General features: G+C 46.0%; 1 pseudogene; it reads right to left on the reverse strand.

Annotated features, from left to right (window-relative positions):
• Window positions 1-5,268: 5,268 nt before the first annotated feature.
• On the reverse strand, window positions 5,269-12,836 carry LOC106969120 (malignant T-cell-amplified sequence 1-like; annotated as a pseudogene).
• Between the last annotated feature and the right edge of the window lie 123 nt (window positions 12,837-12,959).

A 12,959-nucleotide genomic window follows, 5' to 3' on the forward strand; every position in this document is an offset into this window, starting at 1 on the left:
TGTGCCCAATTTACCATCAAGAAAAACAGGCTAAGAGAGTCTGATGCAACCAATATCACACAGACTGTAAGTTAAAGAATCGGCTTAGAAGGCTAGAACTTCAGGCTCCAAACCCAGTGCCCTTTGAAGGTCACGGCAGACAATCCCCTCCCCTTTCCGTGATTTAAGTTGCCCCCGTCTAGATCGTCTCCTTTTTCTTTACATTGCTTTAAAGGGGCCAAAACTATATACATAAACTTTAGATCCAATGATCACCGTTTTAGCAAAGATATCATGACAAACACTACATGGTGCCCATAAAGTATCCATTGTCATCATTTTCCTTACTAACTAAACCAAATTTTTATTCAGGGTAGCACTGTGTCCAGAATTCTCAACTTGCTTCTCAGCTAGAGCTGGCCGTATGACACAGTTCTGGTATAAGAGATAAACTATAGAGGGCTTATGAGTGGAGCTTCCAGAACACTGCTGTTTTCCTAATTGAAAAGAACAGACTTGGTTGGAAAATGTTTTGTGTCCTTGGCACTTCTCCCTTCGTGGGACACAATTATGAGGCTGATGATGCAGCAGCCATCTTGTAACCATGAGGTGCGAGCATGAAGATGGTAACCACGTTATAAGAATGGCACGACTAAAGGAAAGAAGAGGCTTGGTTTTTGAGTCTCCTGGACGCCTTGTTAAGTGATAAAAAATAACCTCTTTTGGACCATCCACCCTAGTTGGGTTTTTTAATATGGAGCCAAATGCTTTCCCAAATGATTCACTTCTGCAAGGAGAATATATTAAAAAGTATAGTCTACACACCTAAAAGTTTTGTCTCTAGGAAAGATAAAATTACAACTAATTCAGCTTTTTCAGTCCAACCAGGTTGCAGGAAACACAGAGTCCACAGAGGTGAGTTTCCTTTCTCTGTGAGATACAGTTACTGAAAACTCGGGGCTTTTGTTTGTTTTTCACCAAAGCAAGTTAAATGAACACACTATTTAGAAATGTATATTGGGGCACCTGGGTGGCTCAGTCGGTTAAGTGTCCGACTTAGGCTCAGGCCATGATCTCATGGTTCGTGAGTTCAAGCCCCACAAGGGGCTCTGTGCTGACAGCTCAGAGCCTGGATTTTGCTTCAGATTCTGTGTCTCCTTCTCTTTCTGCCCCTCCCCTGCTCACACTCTGTCTCTTTCTCTCAAAAATAAATAAACATTGAAAAAAAATTTTAAGAAATATATATTAATAGAAATATATGTTAATATATATACATACACATATACATACATACATATACACATATGTAAATTTCATCTAAGTGAGATACCCTTGCTAGTAACTCAGGTCTCCTTCTCAAGAGGACAACACAGTCAGTGCTAGATTTTTGAGACACTAAGTATTAAAAGATATGGTGAGACACCCCCAACTTCAATACACAATTAAAAAGTAATAACCAGGGGCGCCTGGGTGGCTCAGTCGGTTAAGCGTCCGACTCTGGCTCAGGTCATGATCTCGCGGTCTGTGAGTTCGAGCCCCGCGTCGGGCTCTGTGCTGACAGCTCAGAGCCTAGAGCCTGGAGCCTGTTTCGAAATTCTGTGTCTCCCTCCCTCTCTGCCCCTCCCCCGTTCATGCTCTCTCTCTGTCTCAAAAATAAATAAACGTAAAAAAAATAAAAATAAAAAAAGAAAAGTAATAACCATGGTGGGGGGAGGTGGAATTAGAGCAAGACGGTCAAAGAAAGAATTACACATCCACAAAGATCTATGTTACATGAGAAAGTAGTGCACCTAACTTTATTCCCCTCAGCAGGTTATATAAAGAAAACAGAGCACAACATGGTAAGTTTATCTCTGAAAAATAAATAGCTGTTAACACACCTTTCTTCCCACATCAGGGGGCATGTAGCACCCGATGCACAATACAATTATTGCTTCTCTCCATTAAGTATAACTGCTGATCACTCAGCTTCCCCCCCACCAACAAAGTTGTATGAAATGTACAACACAGATGTGCATGTTGGGTGGTAGCTGATTGCATGAAACACACAGCACAGCATTTCGCATTGCTTCTCTCATAGAAAGGTTGGGAATCTATGGCTCACAGGCCAGATCTAGCCCACTGTTCATTTTTTTTTTTTTTACATTTATTTATTTTTGAGACAGAGAGAGACAGAGCATGAACGGGGGAGGGTCAGAGAGAGAAGGAGACACAGAATCCGAAACAGGCTCCAGGCTCTGAGCTGTCAGCCCAGAGCCCGATGCGGGGCTGGAACTCAGGGACCGCGAGATCATGACCTGAGCCGAAGTCGGACGCCCAACCGACTGAGCCACGCAGGCACCCCCACTGTTCATTTTTAAAGTGGTTTTATTCAAACAGGTCAGGCCCGTTCATTTACTTTTTGTCTGTGGATGCTTTTACACTACAAGGGCAGAGTCGAGAAATTGTGACAAAGACCATATGGCTCATAAAAACCTAAAACATTCACTATCTGATCCTTACAGAAAAAGTTTGTTGACCACCCCCCCCCCACCCCGTTCTAGTGAAATCCATGCTTTGGTTCCTCGTCTGCTTTCTCAGGAGACTCCATGATATTTTCACTGCTTAGAGATATATGTTGCCTCCTAAGAGACATCCATTTAATGGTAGCTTAGTTTTCCTTCTTATACAGAGAGGCAACATAAAGCTCGATGTAGAGGGGCACCTGGGTGGCTCAGTCCCTTAACTGACAGACTTCAGCTCAGGTCATGATCTCACAGTTTGTGAGTTCAAGGCCTCCATCGGGCTCTGTGCTGACAGCTTGGAGCCCGGAGCCTGGAGTCTGCCTTGGATTCTCTGTCTCCCTTGCTTTCTCTGCCCCTCCCCTCCTTGTGCTCTCTCTCTCTCTCTCAGAAATAAACATTTAAAAACAAACAAACAAACAAACAACAACAAAAAACACCGTGCCTAGTATACTACCACTGTACTGTTTTTGAGAGAGAGAGAGAGAGAGAGGATCTCAAACAGGCTCTACGCTCAGCACGGAGCCCAACACGGGGCTCAATTCCATGATCCTGGAATCATGATCTAATCGGAAATCAAGACTCCAATGCTCAATCAACTGAGCCACCCAGGTGCCACTACCGTATATAGTTTCATTTTTGTATTTTTTTAATGTTTATTTATTTCTTTTGAGAGAGAAAGAGAGAGAAGGAGGGAGGGGCAGAGAAAGAGAGAGAGGGAGAGAGAGAATCCCAAGCAGCCTCCCCACTGCCGTGCAGAGCCTAACTCAGGGCTCAGTCTCACAAATCGTGAAATCATGACCTGAGCCGAAATCAAGAGTCAGATGCTTAACCCATTAAGCCACCCAGGAGCTGTACTTTTAAATGGGAGAGGGGTGAAGGAGAAATATATATATCCTATATGCATGCGTGTATGTGAAATATATATATCCTATATGCATGTGTGTATGTGTGTGCGCGTGTATTTACTTGCATATATGTAAACACCCACAGGGGCTAACTATGAAGGTTAGGGGTCCTGGGCAAAAAGGGAGGTAGTAGGAGGCCCATCAGGATGTCGTTTTATATTTTTAGGTTCTTGAAACGTGCATATACATTATAACCTCTTCAGAAATTTCAAGAAATTAAATTTATTATTTTTAAAGCTTCAAAGATTAAAATGCATAGTGCTATTTGTGCTGACTGAATGAATTTGCCTTCCTTGGACAGGCCCCCCCTGAATTTCAGGGCTCCTGAGAGGTTTGTCCCCAGGCCTGAAGGCGGTTCCCGCCTCCCCATCTCTGGTAGCATTGGAGTCTGATTTGCAGCCCCGAAGGCTAAGCCTTTGTGGCCCTGGGAAGTTTCTATTAAACAGGAAAGGATTTCAATGAAGGGAGGTTTTTTGTTGTTTTTCTTATTTTTAAACAAAATGTATTTCTCTGCAGGCTACATTCTGGTGTTATAGTACTCCTACATCAGAATGGCCAGTTTGAGTCCTCTGCAAAGGGAAGATGGTCTACACTCCAGAGTGTGCTGGTTAATTCCCACCCCTCCCAGAAATAGACATCAATTTCAAGTGAAATTACTCCAGGCAAAAAAAAAAAAAAAAAAAAAAATCTTTTTAGGGGTCAATACATTCCCCAAAAAAAAAAAAAAAAATTCTCCAGCCTGTTAAAATCCAAGTTTTGAGTTGCAATATCTATTCTAGAAGCAGATTTCTTTTCTTTTATACAAACATGTAACACGGGAGCAGGGAAGCCCTGCTACGTGAAGCAATGAATTCCTTCCACCATTTCTCTGTAGAATCATTTTACTATGACACTGGTTTGATCATTTCTTTCGTGTTCATCCCTCACTCCCTCCATGGCTTCTGGGTGTTGTTAGTCCTGGAACAAAATCTGCTTTGCCCCCTGTTCATATGAAGCAGATGAAAGTGAAGCTACTCCAGGGCCCCTGGGGAAACATATTTTGAAAACATCTGCCCTACACCATGGAGACGATTCAGTGGCAACGGTCCTAAGAGTCGTCAGTAACTGAACACAGAAAGCATGTTTCCATCATGTGTCGTTGCCCCCAAATCCTCAAAAGGTGGCGGACCTGAAGCAGCCTCATGTAGGTTGTCTCCACTTATTTCCAGAGCCTTTCTAAACAGATGTCTGACTGTATCGTTTGCACCCACTGTGGTGTTCCCTTTTTTTTTTTTCATTTTTTTAATGTTTATTTATTTTTGAAAGAGAGAGAAAGAGAGAGCACGCACGAACAGGGGAGGGACAGAGAGAGAGAGAGGGAGACACAGATTCCGAAGCAGGTTCCAAGCTCTGAGCTGTCAGCGCAGAGCCCGATGTGGGGCTCGAACTCACAGACCGTGAGATCATGACCTGAGCCAAAGTCATGACTCAACCGAGCCACCCAGGGGCTCCCCCACCCCCACACTGTGATGTTTCTAACGATGCCTCAGGCTCGGGCTCCCTCATTTAGAACGTCTTAGGGCAATGTATTCACTTGAATTGTCGCCCAAACCTTGAGACTTGAGGGGACACTGTGCTGAGGTCAGCAGCACTGACTATGCAGTCTTTGAGAGCAGTAGCTGGAACTAGACTTCATAGCAGCTAAACATAAAACCTACAACCCCGCCTCTTCCCTGCTCTTACACACACACACACACACACACACACACACCCTCCACGCCTCCCCAATAGGCACCCCTCCAAAACAACAAAGGACCCATTGCGTCAGTATTTGGGATGAGGGAGACTTTTTTTTTTTAATATAATTTATTGTCAAATTGGCTAACATACACTGTGTACAATGTGCTCTTGGTTTTGGGGGTAGATTCCCGTGATTCGTTGCTTACACACAGCACCCAGTGCTCATCCCAACAAGTGCCCTCCTCAATGCCCATCTCCCATTTTCCCCTCTCCCCCACCCCCTCCATCAACCCTCAGTTTGTTCCCTGTATTTGAGAGTCTCTTAGGGTTTGCCTCCCTCCCGCTCTGTTAGAAACTATTTTTTCCCCTTCGCTTTCCCTCTGGTCTTCTGTTAAGTTTCTCAAGTTCCACGTTATGAGTGAAAACGTGTGCCATCTGTCTTTCTCTGACTGACTTATTTCACTCAGCAAAATACCCTCCAGTTGCATCCACATTGTTGCAAATGGCAGGATTTCATTCTTTCTCATGGCAGGATGAGGGAGACTCTTCAAATGCTGTTATGATGTTCAGAGAAAAGCTGACCAGATTGCTCTAGCTTTCAAATTGCTGAATTGCAGACAGCATCCAGACTATTTTCAGTACCGAGCGTATACTATGGAATCAGAAGACTATGCCCATCTTTACAGAGCACACTTCCAAGCTGCTACTTCACCCCCTCCGCAGACCATCCCAACACCCCCTCCGCCAGGCAGCTTCTGGAAGTACCATGTGTGACTCAGTCAGAGGACACCCCCCCCCCAGTCATGAACACATTCCTGCATTTCCTTCAATATATGGTGGGGGGGTGGGGGTTGTCTTCTGGTCTGGTGCTGTGCTCTGTGGCACCCCATGCCAATGGGCCAGAGGCTGCAGGAGCCCCAGAGAGTGGTGCTGCCCGAGGACCTGCAGGGAGGAAAGCAAACTCAGACCCAGGATGCCCATGCCTCTGAAAACTCTCAACTTCCTGTCAAGTGGCCGACTGGCCGGAGTTCTCGGGGATGATGCCTTGCAGGTGGCCCAGTACTGGCGTCTGACGGGCAGGGCGGGCACTCAGTGATGACAGCAGCTAAATCAGCCTTCCCAAGTCGTCAGTCCATGCTGACAAGCTCCATCTCTATGACGGTGGCCACTTTTATTTATTTATTTATTTGGCCACACTAATTCATGTGTCAGTTGTGCCGGTCCCGGGGTGATCAACAACCGAGGCTGGCCAACGTCAGCTGTCTTCATCGGTTAGCCCTTCCATGATGGATGCTGTCTGGCGGGCACTAACATGATACAGCAATCCGCATAGTCTCCCAGTCACCCATCCACTTCGCATCTCCTCATCCCCAACCTTCCAGGCCCCTCACCGGCCAGCCAGGCCATTCCCCTGTGCTGTAGGTCAATGTGAATTCTAACCCTCGTCCACTGTGCCTTCTCCGCCAGGTGGATGACCGGGCATATCCCCCACCTGAGAATCTTTTCCTCCACCACTGTCATCTTGGGCCCCTGCTGGATGAGGCTCCAGGGAAGTTGCTGTCTGCATTTTGGCTCCAGAACCCCAGAGGCCTTCATTATGGCCCTTGCTCTGGCAAGTGCCACAAGCTCCATACGGCACCTTGTCCCACTGCCTCCACTGTCGGCCATTCTGGCATGTCAATTCACTTAGCCTGGGTCATAACCTTCTCCATGCTTCTAGGAGCAATGCAGGTATTGAGGTCGCACCATCTCCCAGGGCACTTGCCAGGGCGTTACATCTTGGATTTCAGGAGAGCTCCCCATCTTTGTGGTCTGGCCATGGGGTCAAGCATCCTGAGAACTCACTCCCACATGTCTTCTCCCAGTTGGTCATGCAGGTCTTCTGGGGGAGTTATAGCCTGGGGGCTAGTAGAGAAGACAGGTACGGGTTGTTGTTGTTTTTAATTTTTTTAATGTTTATTTATTTTTGAGAGAGAGAGACAGCGTGAGCAGGAGACGGCAGAGACAGAGGGAGACAGAATCCGAAGCAGGTTCCAGGCTCTGAGGTGTCGGCGTAGAGGCCGACGTGGGGCTCAAACTCACAAGCCGTGAGCTCATGACCCCAGCCGACGTCAGATGCTTAACCGACTGAGCCACTCAGGCGCCCCCAAGGTACAGGTCTTAAGGAAAGTGACCTTGTCTTGTAGACAGAGCTGTTTGCATGGTCTCCAAGCAAGATGATAACAAACGCTGCTTTTCTTTTTTCCTTTTTTCTTCTTTTCTTTTTTTTTTTAGTATCCACTGAATTTACTCAGCATAACCACAGAAGTATTGGCTTCATGCAGTCACACACCAACAAAAACACAAGACAGCACTATTATCCACATTTTGTCCAAGTGTATTTCTTTTGAGGCTCATTTATATATTCTCATATGCCACAGACCATCACTTAAATAATGGATGTTTTTAATGCTAATTGCTTTCTTGACTTACTCAATATCTTCTGCAGATATCTTCATGATTCCCACACACAGAAAATGCTGATTTCCTTCCGCCATGATTGCAACGATCGTACGTACTGCAACAGGGTAAAGCTTGGCTCCAGGAGACGTTAAGCCTGGACACATAATGCTTGCTCGACTGAGTACAAATGTGATGGCTCCTTTATCAACTTGCTGGGGCACCAGGATAAAAGGATATTTGTGGAGTAACCTTAGGGTTGGATAAAAAGGTCCTTCCCTTTGTCTAAAAATTAGTAAGTTTTACTGCAAGGGTTTCTCTAAATCCATTTACTGCAAGGATTTCTCTAGGTTCATGGCACCGCACTATTCTGACAAGATCTTTCTTAGGCATTATATGATTAAGCCATGGTTCTATACCTGGAAATTGTCCTATCAACTGGTTCTTAAAACCCTTAATAATTGAGGTTTTCAACTGGATGCAGTTGGACACATTTTCTTTTTCATCACATTTCTTGAACACGTTCCTAGGTGAAGAGAGCGACGATGGGGAAGAGCCCAGAATGGGAAAAATTGAGTTAGGTAGGGTCGGGCAGATCCCCTTACTCCGGGGAAAGCCGTCAGTGACAATAGGTGCTGTTGTCGTTATCCGGAAAGGGAGACAGCCAGCCGCACTTTACGGCTCTAACAAATACTGACTACTTCCGCACCTCTGAATTGGGTGGCTCTTTTGCTGGGTCGTTTGGGGCTACCAATTTCTTCCCAGAGCCGGTAGCTCAGAGGGCGAGGCTTGAGGAAAAAGAAGGGCTAGATCAATGGTTCTAGTTGTAGGAAGAGAATGGAAAGATAGCGCTGGTTCTTAACAAGGACGGATGGGCCGTTTCTGCAGGCTCAGAGGAGTCTGGATGACAGTTACCAGCATCTGGGGCGCCTGGGTGGCTCAGTCGGTTGAGCGTCCGGCTTCGGCTCAGGTCGTGATCTCACCGTCTGTGTGAGTTCGAGTCCCGCGTCGGGCTGTGTGCTGACAGCTCAGAGCCTGGAGCCTGTTTCGGATTCTGTGTCTCCCCCGCACTCAAGAATAAAATTTAAAAACATTAAAATAAAATTTAATTTAAAAAATAAAATATTTTCTCACCAATAGATATCTCAGGGACTGAGAAGGTTTTTTGTTTAATTATTTATTTCTTTTGTTTAATTTTTTTAGTGTTTATTTTTTTAATTTAATTTTTATTTATTTCTGAGAGAGAGAGAGAGCATGAGTGGGGGGAGGGCACAGAAAGAAGGAGGCGCAAAATCCAAAGCAGGTTCCAGGCTCTGAGCTGTCAACACAGAGCCGATGCAGGGCTTGAACTCATGAACCGTGAGATCATGACCTGAGCCAAAGTCAGACGCTTAACCGACTGAGCCACCCAGGCACCCTTAATTTTTTAATGTTTATTTTGAGAGGGAGAAAGAGAGGGAGAGAGCACGAGCAGGGAAGGGGCAGAGAGAGAGAAGGAGAGAGAGAATCCCAAGCAGGCTGTGCGCTATCAGCCCAGAGCCCAACATGGGGCTCGATCTCACAAACTGCGAGATCATGACCTGAGCCAAAATCAAGAGTCAGTCGCTCAACTGACTGAGTCACCCAGGTGCCCCTTTATAAAATCTTTTGGTAGGCTGATTTAGTTTGTGGCATCGCTGGCAAGAAGCCTAGGAAAACTAAAGGAATCAGAAAAGCCCAGAATTTTGGAGATCTTTGAGGGCAACCCATGCTTATGATGTAAGTGGAGAGAATTGCATGGAGGGCATCAACTAGGTGTGCTCCCACCACTCTTCTAGGTCCCCTGCTACTTGGTAAAGAGTGAATGAGGGTTTCCCAGGTGTCCAAGCAAAGCAGGAGCCCAGAAAGCCGGGGGCCAGCCCTCGTAGCCAACTACCTCTCTTCTTTGGCACATCACAGAGGCCCCAACCCACCGAAACATTATTTCTTTGCTTCCATTAGTAGGAACAAATGTCATAACTTCTCCAAAGGAAAGAAAGTATGTGTGCTGAAAGAGAATTGTCATCTACCAAATAGGGACACACATCCCAAAGCGACATAGAGAGACACAGAAATACACGGATAGGCCCCAGTTTTAGACTATAATGAATGTAAAATTAAGGAACATACAATTTTTAGACAGCATGAATGAGCAGGGGGCAGAGAGAGAAAGAGAGAGAGAGAATCCAATGAGGTTCAGAGAGAGAGGGAGAGAGAGCTCAGAGCTGGGAGCGGGGCTCGAACTCACGAACCATGAGATCATGACCTGAGCTGAGGTTGGATGCTTAACCGACTGAGCCACCCAGGCGCCCCATGGGAAAATATAAATTAATGTCAAGACTCTTTAGTCCTTATCTTTTAGGCTTTAAAAAAAAAACACATTTCATTTATTCTTGAGAGAAAGCATGAGCAGGGAAGGGGCAGAGAGAGAGGGGGACAGAGGATCCAAAGCGGGCTTTACACTGACAGCAGTGAGTAGGATGTGGGGCTCAAACTCCGGAACCATGAGATCATGACCTGAGCCAAAGTTGGAGGCTCAACTGACTGAACCGCCCAGGCTCCCCCCATCCTTAGCTTTTATTCTTACAAGTGTCCGCAATAAACAGTTTACCAGTCAATCTTAGTCTATTTGGAACTAAAACCATAACATTGGCTTTTAATTTAAATACTGCAGTTTTCTACCTTGCCAAAACAGTAACTTTTAAACCTGTGTTTAAATCACCCAATGGCTTTTTAAAAGTTTATTTATGTATTTATTTGGAGAGAGGGAGGGAGGGAGAAAGAAAGAGCAAGGGAGTGGCAGAGAGAGAGGAAGAGAAAGAGAACCCCAGGCAGGCTCCATACTGTCAGCATGGAGCCCAGCTCGGGGCTAGAACTCACAAACCGTGAGATGACCTGAGCCGAAACCAAGAGTCAGATGCTTAACCGACTGAGCCATCCTGACAGCCCTCATCCAATGGCTTTTTACCCAAAGCAGACATTTGTCTGCATCTTCAGAGACACTCTCAGAATATTCCCCAGAGGGGCAGCACGGTTTGAGAACCACTTCTCCATGCCAGAGCTTAGCCAACGTTCATGCCGATCTGATTTTAGCAGGTAAAGGGGCTGAAGAAGACAAGCACACAGAGCTATGGAGTGTGGAGGGCACTTTACTCCCGGGTGCAAGGTCATGTGCAGACTGTGTGACGGTGGGCAAGTCACCTGGCCTCTCTGGGCTGAGTCTCCTCGGGTCTAAAGTTGAATGGGTGCATTCACTGTCAGAGATCTGCTCCACCGCCAAGTTCTGGGCTTTTACCCTAAGGCCTGAAGGCCTCAGGTGATTGCGGTTACCTGCTCCAAGTCGCTCCCTCCAAAGCAGGGTTCAGCTGGCTTGTCCTCGAGGCCATTTGAAAACTCTCTGCTCTTTTCTGGGGGTACAAACCTGGGGTTAATGTGGCAGAAGAGTCTCAGAAGTCCAAGTGGACTTTAGAACAAGAAGGGCATGGACTGGAGAAAATTGCCTATGGGAAGAGAGGTCAGTAACGATATCAGAGACGCCACTAGATGGGCTCAATCAATGAGTGGGATTTGGGAGAGAAGATAAGACTGAGCTTTCTGAGGGGGGTGACAGACTGAGTTGATAGAGCCCTTGTCCCTGGGATGTCTCTCTCTTCAACTCATCTGTAGTTCTACTTCTATTCATGAAACATCTTGTGATATGCATGTCAATAGGGCCTTTCTCTTTCTCCCAAATTAAAAACTTGTTTCCAGTAGATAGAAAGGTGTCTCCACTTGGACTGAGACTTCTAAATGCATCTGAAAGTTGCCCGAGGCTCTGAGCTCCGGTCATCACCCCATGTCTCTGTGATCATTGCACTGGGTAAGGGACCGATGGGAAAATCAGTTCCTTTCCAACATTTGTACTAACGTGTCCCAGTCTCCAAGAAGGCTATGCCTGCAAAGAGGGAACATGAGAGGTTACAATTCTCTAACTAGACCATGGCCTTGATATAGAAGTGACTGACTCCTGGGGCGCCTGTGTGGCTCTGTCAGTTGAGCATCCGACTCTCGATTTCGGCTCCCATCATGATCTCACGGTTAGTGAGATCAAGCCCTGGCTCAGGCTCTGTGCCGATAGGGAGGAACCTGCTTGGGATTCCCTCTCTCCCACGCTCTCTCCTTCTCTCTCAAAATAAATAAGTAAACTTTCGGGGCGCCTGGGTGGCTCAGTCGGTTAAGCGTCCGACTTCAGCTCACGATCTCGCGGTCCGTGAGTTCGAGCCCCACATCGGGCTCTGGGCTGATGGCTCAGAGACTGGAGCCTGTTTCCGATTCTGTGTCTCCCTCTCTCTCTGCCCCTCCCCCGTTCATGCTCTGTCTCTCTCTGTCACAAAAATAAAAATAAAACGTTAAAAAAGTTTTTTTTTAATAAATAAGTAAACTTTAAGAAAAAAAAAGCAACTGACTCCTTAACTACATCTGTGACTGAAGTGAGCCAGGCCATGTTTTGGACACAGGTGGGAAAGATGAGCAAAAGCAGATGCTCAAGGTCTAGTTGGGGAGGCAGGTGTGTCAGCAGGTGAGTTCAGTCAGTCTAGGGTCGTAGCGCTGACATGAAGTCTGTGCAGAATTGAGGGAGCAGGAGAAAGAGAGGCACGTCTGTAGGATTGGGCTTGAAGGGACAGCAAAGAGTCAGTTTTGCCTTTTTTTTTCCCCTCTAATTTTAATTCTGTTTTCTTAGAATACAATTGAACATTTGGTAAAACTCTAAAAAACAGAAACAAAATACTTCCTTTTATCCTTGTTCCAAACCACCCATTGTTGCCCCCTTGTAAATAATCTTTGTTCTGAAACCGGAAGTGATCTATACGATGTATTGTTTCCTCAACTTCGGAAGTGCATTGAAGAGGAATATAGTAGGCAGAGCAAAATTTAGAAAACTGTGGCCAGTGTTGAAGGAATGGCGAGACCGGAATTCGTTGCAAGCCTTCGGCTACTCCACGAGCAGAGAATTGGGATGAAGTTATAGGAAGTTTTATATGAAGTTATAATAACAACGAAAGCTGGGAGGTCCCAGGGAAAATTGGAGGGAAAGAGAGCTCATCCTACAGGAAGGGCCAGGCTAGGACTGTCCTTCTGTACAGCAGTCCCAGGAGCCTCTGGTGTGTGAAGTTACACCCATCTGTCCGCATATCTGTAATGGTTGCCTGATCTGTGCTGAGATGATACAGGCCACACCTGCTGGCCCCGAGTTCCACATAAAGCCTGTTTGGTCATTCAGAATGCTGGACATTGCATCAAGATTCTCTGACATTTTAAAGAATAATGTCCCTGTCGCTTCGATTTGTTGGTTTCTTACTTTGTAAGAAGGCACTTCAACTAATAGCTTATTTAATCACTTACCACTCCCAAAAGG

Source organism: Acinonyx jubatus, chromosome A2, assembly GCF_027475565.1.
Source record: "Acinonyx jubatus isolate Ajub_Pintada_27869175 chromosome A2, VMU_Ajub_asm_v1.0, whole genome shotgun sequence".
NCBI classification, from domain to species: Eukaryota; Metazoa; Chordata; class Mammalia; order Carnivora; family Felidae; genus Acinonyx; species Acinonyx jubatus.